Source organism: Hylobates moloch, unplaced genomic scaffold (assembly GCF_009828535.3).
Source record: "Hylobates moloch isolate HMO894 unplaced genomic scaffold, HMol_V3 SCAFFOLD_15, whole genome shotgun sequence".
Lineage (NCBI taxonomy): Eukaryota > Metazoa > Chordata > Mammalia > Primates > Hylobatidae > Hylobates > Hylobates moloch.
The window spans coordinates 46598108-46608168 of NW_026652290.1; the positions used below are offsets into that span (position 1 = coordinate 46598108).

Genomic DNA, 10061 nt, shown 5'->3' on the forward strand with positions numbered 1-10061 from the left:
TAACACCCCAGGAGCCGATTCTTCTTCAGAAATATCCTTCTCTGGAGTTAGCTCCTTGCTTTCTGGTATTGTTTCCCAGTCTGAAATAAGCAAAAATACACATGTGTATCATTTCCTACACTGAGAGAAAAATAACTGCTGTGGTAGGAAATTAATGAGACATGTTTGTTTCATTCTTTGTTAGGAATATTTACAGGGAACACATGAACTTGAAAGCTCTCAAAAATAGTCTTGCAATCTTGAGAGAACACAAGAAAAAAAAGATGACTGGACAAAGAAGTACGACTGCATAAAAGGAGAGTGTATGCAGGCACTCAACATTCCTCCATGCAGCAGGATAGGAAATAACAAAAAATAACAGAATGAGACTAAGAAGAGGTGATATGGAGAAATAGCTGATTTTTTTTAAAAAAGGATCTAGAGGAGATAGGGCTAGGATCAGAGAAGATGGTCTTCCAAAGACTCACTGTACCAATCTGACCAGAGCCTTGTCATTTCATGCCTCAAGAATGACCATCTTTAGCTATCTCCTTGCCACCAATCTTTTCCTACTCCAATATGTCCCAACTACTGCTAAAAGACTAATTGCTCAAAACCATCTCCCTTTCACAAAAATCTGTTGGTTCTACTGTCTCAAGATAAGACACAAATTCTAGAAGCTAGCATTCAACATGGTCCAGGTCTATAAACTCAAATGACCACAAAGCTTATTAATTGGAAAGCAACTATCACCTCTGATTGCTTACCATCACCCTAGACCCAGCAAACTGGAAAGAGTAAAACAGAACCAAGAAGAAAGAAAAAAGAGAGAAAGGAAAGAAAGAGAAAAACAGCAGTGTTGGGAGGGGAAGGTCAAAACTCCATGCATTCAGATGAGTCCCCAACCTCTCAAGATATCTACCCCAAGTTCCTGGGCTTCCTAGTAAGAATTTGAGGGGGAAAAGCTTCATTGCTAAAAATGTTTAAATACTTCCAAGCTTAAATGGTCTTTAATACCCATTCCAATCATGTCTCTACATGAAATAAATTAATACAATACAGTGTTCTCAACTAGATATATTCAGGGAAGTGCCTGGGATTTTAAAGGACAAATAGGTAGAATAGGTTAAAAGCAAATGGACTTCCAGCTAAGGGGAGTGGAAAAATTAAAGCCCCAAATGTTCATGAAGAACACACAGTTAGTGGAGGATAGTAAGAGACTTGCCTATCTGATGTTAAGAGTTCAAGCTGAAGAACAGAGAAGGCAAAAAAGTTAGGCAGGTAGACTAACAACGGCTTTGAAAGCAGGTAGAGGAATACAGAACTGGCAGAGTAAGCAACTCATTGGGGAACCTAGAAGTATAATGCTGCCTCAATTTTACAAGGGTAAGAGTAAAAGAAAGTATAATTAGCCAATAGTCTTTTGCAGTAATCCAGTTTGACAGAAGTAACAGGGTCAAATGCACAGCATCTTTCAAAAAAGTTACTAGGACTTAATAGCTATCATTTGCTTAGCATATAGCCAGGTACTGTTTAAAACATTTCTCTTGGATTATTTCCTTTGATCGTCACCAAAACAGTATAAGTTCTGTGCTATCATTATCCCCATTTTAATTTAAGTCACAGAGAACACAAGTCATTTGTTAAAGGTCACAAAGCTAATGAGTCGCTAAGATCAGCTTTAAACCAAGGAAGCTTAGTTCCAAAGTCTGCAGTCTTAACCATCATGCCATGCTGCCTCTGCTTAGACAGAGAAGGTGGCAAGGGAAAACCCAGAGATGAATTTATAGTCATTGATCTGAAACTCAAAAAAATGGCATCTGGCAAAGATAAAATAACACATGTAAAAAATCCTGCTTTAGAGCCTTGAACCCAAGCAAGTTACTAACAAACATTAAAATGTTGGTTTCATTTTACCTTATTTGGGGAAAAGAATTGGTTTGAAAGAGTAGAAAGTATTTACTTTCTAAAAAATCAAATTATAACTTTATAAACAGATCACCATCCACAGAGCTAGGATGTGGCACAGGGGCGAGACAGGGACTTCAACTTTTCCTTGGGTCTAGCAAAATCTGGACAGGCTCCTCCTCCATAAGCATTTACATTGACAATCTGGGTTTTACTCGCACTGTTTCCAACACAAACGCTTTTGACTGGCTGCCTTTGAGACTTCTCTCTCCAGCTCCTCCTCATGCTCCAACTGAGAGATTACATCAGGTGTGGAAATTGGAAGCCCTATTCATAGGGAAAGAAAAAGGAGTCTGGTGAAGACCTCAGTGTTCATTCCCTGGTCTTTAGGAACATGGTAAGAGAGGGAGAGAGTGAGGTCAGTTCTCCATTTCTTCCTCAACAGTGCTCACGAGGTAGGAAGATTGATAGGGGTTTGAGTCCCTTATCAATTTTACCTCCCCCTATTTAAAGAATAAGCATCCATTCGCTTAAGAGTTGTTTTCATTAGCACTTTGTCTCCACATCCTTGGTCAAGGAGTTGAGAAGAAGGATGCTATGGGTTCATAAAATAAAGGTGTTTATGTCTAATTCCAGGAGTGTTAAAACAATATCCAGAAACAAAAGGCAGAAATTGCCTGTCTCAGGCCCCACTAGAATTAAGAATCATTGAATATAAGGACCTTGGAGCTCCTAGGAACTGAGGAGGCCAAGGTATCACACTGGGTAAATTCACAGGCGTTGGGGGAGCCATCCTTACCCAGCAAGACCAGATTCCTAGGCTTCTCAGGCACATCTCCCTGAGGAGAGTTCAGCTGCCTCCACTGGGTAAGAGCCTCGGCCATATCACTGATCATCAATTCCTGAAAAACCAAACACATTGGTGCTCACCAACGAGCCTCCTTACAGGGGCCTCTGAAGAAGAATAAAACTGACAGCACAGGAGGAGGAAGACAGGAAGGATAAAAAAAGGACAGACAACATGGCCTCGGCCACCCTTTCCAGTACTAAGATTCTCTGATGAATTTGTAGTCCACAGACTCACTCTTTGCCTCCAGGCAGCAGAAATGCATATTACCTGCAAGTAGGAAGGAAAGCACCTTCAGTGTAAAACTTGAAGGTATGAACTTCTTAGTTTATGTATCAATAAATTACAGAACTACAGAATTTGCTACTACTTATACAGGAAAAAGGGGAGAAAAATGTAATTATGAATTAAATATTTTCCTTATGGTATAGTTTTTAAAATATATGGGGTTCAAGAAATTGAAGCATTTTTTTCTCTAGTTTTCCTACGAATGAAATCAATCTCACATATATTAAAAATTAAGACGTTTCCTACATGTCACAGAATATAGACTTATTTGTAAAACAGTATCTGAAGCCCAAATTATTATGAAAGTTCCCAGAGTGTTCTTGTTTTTCACAACGACCCTGATCAGTCTGCCCCCATCCCCCAGTTGCTTACCACCCAGTTGGTGGCATTCTTTCATCTGCTTGAAGTGTGTGTCCTATTCCCTTTAGACGCTTTACACATCCTGCTTCCTATTCTTGAATATTCTGCCCCCTGCCCCATCCTTTCAGCCATGTGAATCCTTCTCTCCCTTCAGATCTCAGCTCAGGTGTTACCTCAAGGGACGCCTTCCCTGACTCTCTAGTTAGAATACATGTTCCTTCCGTTCCCTTGGGTTGTATACATAGAGGGAGAGATCTTGTGGCTAACATAAGCTCCACAGGAGCAGAGGCCAGGTCTATTTTTGCTCACTGAAGCAGCCCTAGTACTTGGCACAGAGCAGAAACTCTGTAAATATTTGTTGAATATTTGGATGAAAGAAAGGAAAGAAGGAACAAGAATTAATAGAAACAAGTTTAAATGGGGTGTTCTATAAAAGTGTGCATGGGAACAGAAGTGCGGAGGAGAACAGAAGCGTATTAAACATTGAAAACACTGCAGGAGTATTTAGCCTAACCTTCATCTCGATGACAGGCATAAAGTTTAGTTTGTTTACTAAAATATCGAAATAAGGGAGTAGGGCAGGTAATGCTCTTTTGAATCTGTTACTGCTGATAAGACAAATGTCTAGTAATTTTTCAAATTCTATTTTTAAAGTTTCTATGCGACTACAATTTAACTTAAATAGAGTAAAATAAGCCATCCCTTGGGTTAGCAAATGAATCAGTTTTACCGCTCTTTAAACTACCACTTGGGCCACAGCCCCTTGAATATATATATATATAAATTGAACAGTTGATTTTGTTTATATTCAGCTTTCTAATGTATATTTCATAGTCTTTCAAAAATGATTGGTAAAACAATGCACATAATGACATAAAGTTAAAAGAACTACCTACTCTGAAAATTCTCTGCCCAAAATACACTCTTTAACACTTTAAGTAAGAAATCCCACACTTTTAAGTTTATGGCCCCTTAAGGTCATATGCCTCAGGAGTGATCAGCACAAGTAATATAACGTGCACCATCTTTGTTCTGTACAATGCTAACACTAATAGACTAACAGGCAGTTGCTTTCAGACTTCAGTTCCCTAAGAAAACCTCAGCAATCAACTCACTTAAGTGCATGTGCCGGGGTTAGAAGGCACAGGCAGGCCAATCAGACGCTGTTACCAGGTGCTACTGACTTTCTCTCCCCTCATCTCTCTGAAAGCGATCTACAAATTCACAGATCAAAATCAATACTGGCAATTTCTCCCATGGTTTTATAAGGATCATCAGTACCTGTATGCTGTTAGGCCTGGTGTGACGGAAACAAAGAGACCCAGCACCTGAACCAAAGGGTCTGCCAATCTCCCACTGTCTTGGCCAGATCTTACAGAAGCATCTTTACTAATCTTCTCTCTCCAATCAGCTATGGCATGTTTCATCTTGCTGGGCCTCTAAAAACCTTCATGGGGCCTTCATTTGCCTCTGGAATAAGACCAAGTGTAGATTGTCCTGGGGTCTGGGTACAACACAGCCAAGCTTCCCTCACCACAGTCTAGGTCAACCCACAGTGACTGACACATCCACACATCCTTGGAAGACCTCCAACTCCCTCATCATTTGAAGACTTTTTTTTTATTTTTTGGCCAAAGCTGTTCTGTCTTGGAATATTCCCTTATTCTACCCTCCAACTACTCACTCTTTCTTGTTTTTCAAAGTACAGTTTTTATCCCACACTTCTCCCAAACAGATGATAAAAAAAATCTCTTTCAGAGACTTTTATGACTTATCAGGACCAATCAATTCTACGTTTAAAAAATATATATTTCTTCACGTTTAACTATTTTATTTATATATCTCTCACTGCCTTAGTAAACTCCACGATGCAGGAGCAAGTGGCTTTTACTTCTTTGCATCTCACCAAGGCCAATTACAGTACTCAATGTGTGTGCAGCAAACACTCAGTGGGTAGAGCGAAAGCAACGCTGGGAAGAAAGTTCTGCACAACTGAAGAGCACTTCCTTCGGGGTCATCAGTCATCAGTTTATCAGGATGAACCCAGTGGTCTAGGAATCAGGGCTGAGCAATTCCATAAATAGTGGAAGGAAAGATATCCTTGCTCTGAGAACAGAAGGAAAAGAAAGAAGAAATCTAAACTTACTTGGGACCCAGGGGTCAGCAGCATAGCAGTCACATCATTTTCTTTTGGGTTTCCAGCATGGAGAATGTCTGAGTCCTCAAAAAGTGATCCTAAAAGTGGAGACAGGAGCAATGATGATTACTCTGTCCTTGCAATAAACTAGCAGGAAGTGCCACACACCAGCTAGTTGTCATCTAAGAAGAGTCAACACTGGGAACCAAAGGACAATCGCATAATATCTTTTAATCAAGACACCTTGACCACTGCTGCCTCAGGCTCCTCCTGTTCTCCTCTGCCCTTAAACTCCAGTAGAACTCCTATGAGCATCTGGACATATAAATTAAACATATTTTTATCTTGCATGTGCTAAGTAGTCAAAATAATACTCAAAAGTCTTTGTATGTCCACGCCTCAGTGATTAATCTCTGTTGTATCCCAGGCTCACAGGATAAACGAAGACTAAATTCTTCTTGAACACTGACTTTTCAGATATTAATACAATACTGCCTGACTCAGAAAAGTGATGTGTCTTATGGAAAAACCACCACCACCACCAAAAACAAAACAAGATTGTAAACAAATTCCGCGATTTCTCAAATCCCTGCTTTCCCTACCATCCAAAAGGGTCAGATAGTCCCTTCCTACCTGCCTTATGGGGCTCCTCTGAGATCAAAACAGAAGTCATTATCAAAAGGCAAATTGTCAGATGTGTTGATATTTTCCCTTGGGCAAGGGAGGCATCCAGCGCCCTACAGACCAGGAGGGCAATGGAAGTGGCGGGCTGTCCCTCAAAACCCCAAGTGAGACCGGCTAGTAGGAAGGGGCTCGTGACGCTACTCCTCCCTGAGCCTGCCCCAGCCAGAGGCAGCCTTTCTCCTTTTCTCCCTCTCCCCCTCTCCAGCCGGCACCAAGGCCGCATCACTCCCAAATCCTCACCTCTGCCCCCAGGTTCCATGGAGACTCCTTCCTCCGGCTCGCGCTGGAGGCAACCGCGCCAAGGGAAGGGGCCTGGGGTTCGCCGCTTGGGTCCCCCAAGAGGCCGGGAACGCACGCGCGGGCGGCCTGGCGCCCCCACCCGGGGGTCCTCCCGCCACCCTCCTCCGAGGCACTCAGATTAAAAGGGGATGCGTTCAGCCCTCCTCCACCCTGGGTTCGACCTCCAACCACATACCGAGGAAGCCGAGCCCGACGACAAAGGCATCTAACAGCCGGCGGGGACGCCTAGCGCCGGCCAACCATGAGGTCGAACTACCACTCCCAGAATCCTCCGCGGGGCGCGGCTGGCCTTCTCATTCCCAACGCCGCTTCCTAGAGGACCCTGCGGCCTCCTGCGCCCGGGGCCGCGTTTCTTGCCGCCGCACGCTCCTGACCGGCCTGGAGGAACGCTGGCCAGCTGGCTAATCCCTGCCAGCGGCTTTCGAAGGGCCGCTCCTCCCTCGGTGCCGACTCTGGGCGGTGGCCGCGCCAAACCCCGCCCGGCGTGGGACTTTTCGCATCCCTGCTACTGTGAGGGCGGAAGGCGGCGCCCCTGACCCACGCAGGATCCTTCCCGGGCTGCGGTGCTCCATCGGAGGGGAGGCACCTGGCGGTGTCCCCGCTGCTGCGCCTCCATGCATCGGCCCTTCGTGGCCAGCACAGAGGTGATCTCAGTTTAAGTAACCAGGGATGTTTGTTCCAATATTGCACCTCGGAATAAAGGAAAATGGAATTTCAATCCCCAAATCACCTCAACCCCCAAAACAGCCATATCTCCAAGAAGAACCAGTAAACTAGTCTTGCTGCCCCAAGGAGGCTGGAGCGTGGAGGTCTAGCAGACTCCCCAGGAGCCCTAGGGGTGGGCGGGTCTTCAGGCTAGTGTGAGTTTTCACTTACCTTTCCACAATAAAGTGCCAGGTTTCTGTCCAGTTCAGATTCCCAAGAGAAAATGTAGTTATCTATGTCCCCGTTTGGATACAAGCCACAATGTCCAGTTGACCTTTCTCCAGCAGAATCTCCAATTTTTAGATATGCTCAAGGCTTCTCATTATTCCTGCCCTTTGCCCTCCCCAGCATCCCCAGCCCCTCGCTGACTGGAACATAGTAAATCATCATGGGCCGTGTGAACTAGGTTAACACCCTAGGGATGGTAAACCAACAAGATAGAAGGAACGGAGCCCCGGGTAATTTGTTGGAACAGAGCTTGGGCTTTAGCATGAGAGAGATGCAAACTTCTATTTTGTATAAGCCAGTATTATTTTGGGTTTCTTCTGCACAGATAACCACACTTACCTCTAACTGGTCCATAGATTGGCTGCATTTGGTCCAGGCAGCTAGGGCTGGTGGGGATAAAGGACATGTGGTAGAGACAAAGCCCTGCCAGCTCAAATGACAGCCAAAGGAAATCTCCCCACCCTTCCTTCCGCAGGAGATAAGGGATGGGCAGTTTCCTTCAGAAGATGCTTCATATGAAAGACACCACTCGCTGATGTTGTTACGGAAACCCCAGGGATAAGGTCTAGGCCCTGCAGCTTGCTGCACAAAAAAGCCAATCACTGAGAGGAGGAAGAAGGCTTTAATCAAGTGCTGCAGCCAAGGAGATGGGAGACCAGCTGTAAATCCATCTCCCTGACCTACTAAAACCAGGGGTCTATATAGCGGGGAAGAAATGTAACTGTGTGGGGGAAAACAGGAACTAGGGAGGAATAAGGAAGCAATCATGATGAATGAGGGGTCTGGTGTATCCTTGTCTGGATGCCATCATCTCGTGTTTCAGTTCTTTGATACTTTTTTTTTCATCAAGTGCTCTCTCAGAATCATCTTTTGATACTTTTTTGAGAGGCCTGAGGGTCTTTCCTGAGGAAGGAACTATGATAAAACAAGTATAAGCTTCAAGCTTTAAGACCAGAGAGTCTGCCGGGCACGGTGGATCATGCCTGTTATCATACCCAGCACTTTGGGAGGCCGAGGTGGGTGGATCACTTGAGGTCAGGAGTTCGAAATCAGCCTGGCCAACATGGTGAAACCTCGTCTCTACTAAAAATAGAAAAATTAGCCAGGCGTGGTGGTGCATGCCTGTAATCCCAGTTACTCGGGAGGCTGAGGCAGGAGAATCGCTTGAACCCATGAGGGAGAGGTTGCAGTGAGCAGAGATCGTGCCAGTGCACTCCAACCTGGGCAACAGAGCAAGACTCCATCTCAAAAAAACAAAAACCAAACAACAACAAAAAAAAACACCAAAGAGTCACTTTCTATGTTTATCCAAAATAGTCTATGGGACTATTGGCTGGTTTCAATGTGTCTGGAGTACCCCTTTCTTTTTGTTGCTAACCATCCCCATCACAGATATCCCTTCTTTGTTACCACATCAATTGTCAGTCCTCATCTCACTTTATTAACAGCAGTTGATAACACTTGGCTACTCCCTGCTCCTAGAAATACTGTCTGGTTTTCTTCCTCCTTGACTGCTCACTCTTTCTCAGTCTCATTAGGTATTTCCTCTTCTCCTCACCTCTAAGCCAGTGTTTTCCAAACAACAGTCATGCATCACTTAACAACCAGGATACCCTCGGAGAAATGCATTCTTAGGTGATTTTGTTCTTGTGTGAACATCATAGAATGTATTTATGAAAACCTAGACTGTACCACCTACTGCACACCCAGGCTATATGGTATAGCCTATTGCTCCAAAGCTATAAACATGTACAGCAGGTTGTGTGGTGAATACTGTAGATCATTGTAGCACAATGGTATTTGTGTATCTAAACATAATATAGAAAGGATACAACAAAATATAAAAGATATGGCACACCCATATAGGGCACTTACCATGATTGGAGCTTGCAAGACTGGAAGTTACTCTGTTACCACAACACTTTCATCTCCTAGGATAGCAATGCCTGCTTCCAGGATACCTCCCGAAGGATCTCTCTGAGGCTGTTTTACAGTTAACTTTTTTCTTGTAGGTCTAGGTCCTGCCACTCACAGCACAAGAAGCCGATGACTGAGACCATAATCTCACCACACAGGAAGCCAATGACTGAAACGATTATTGGGTGCTGCAGCTGTGAAAATGGGAGATCAGTATCAAATCCATCTCCCTGACCCACTAAAGTGAGGAGTTTATATAGCAGGGAAGAAATGTAACAATGTGTGGGAAAATAGGAATTCAGGAGGGGTAGGTTAGCAATCATGATGCATGAGAGGCCGGGTGTCTCACTGTCTGGATGTGGTGATCTGGTGAGTTTCCGTTCTTTTTTTTTTTTTTTTTTTTTTTTGAGAATGAAGTTTCACTCTTGTTGCCCAGGCTGGAGTGCAGTGGCGCGATCTTGGCTCCCTGCAATCTCTGCCTCCCAGGTTCAAGCAATTCTCCTGCCTCAGCCTCCTGAGTAGCTGGGATTATAGGCGCCTGCCACCACACCCAGCTAATTTTTTGTATTTTTAGTAGAGACAGGGTTTCATCATGTTGGCCAGGCTGGTCTCGAACTCGTGACCTCAGATGATCCACCCACCTTGGCCTCCCAAAGTGCAGGTATTACAGGCATGAGCCACCGTGCCCAGCCCGTTCTTTGATACTTT

General features: G+C 44.2%; 1 long non-coding RNA gene across 1 annotated transcript; it reads right to left on the minus strand.

The window, feature by feature from the left end:
* Nucleotides 1-4675: 4675 nt before the first annotated feature.
* LOC116483603 (uncharacterized) lies at nucleotides 4676-6777 on the minus strand. The gene is made up of 3 exons (XR_009210021.1): nucleotides 6679-6777; nucleotides 5529-5617; nucleotides 4676-4852 (listed from the first exon to the last, which is right to left on the minus strand). It is a non-coding gene; the product is annotated as an uncharacterized LOC116483603 (long non-coding RNA).
* Nucleotides 6778-10061: the final 3284 nt, after the last annotated feature.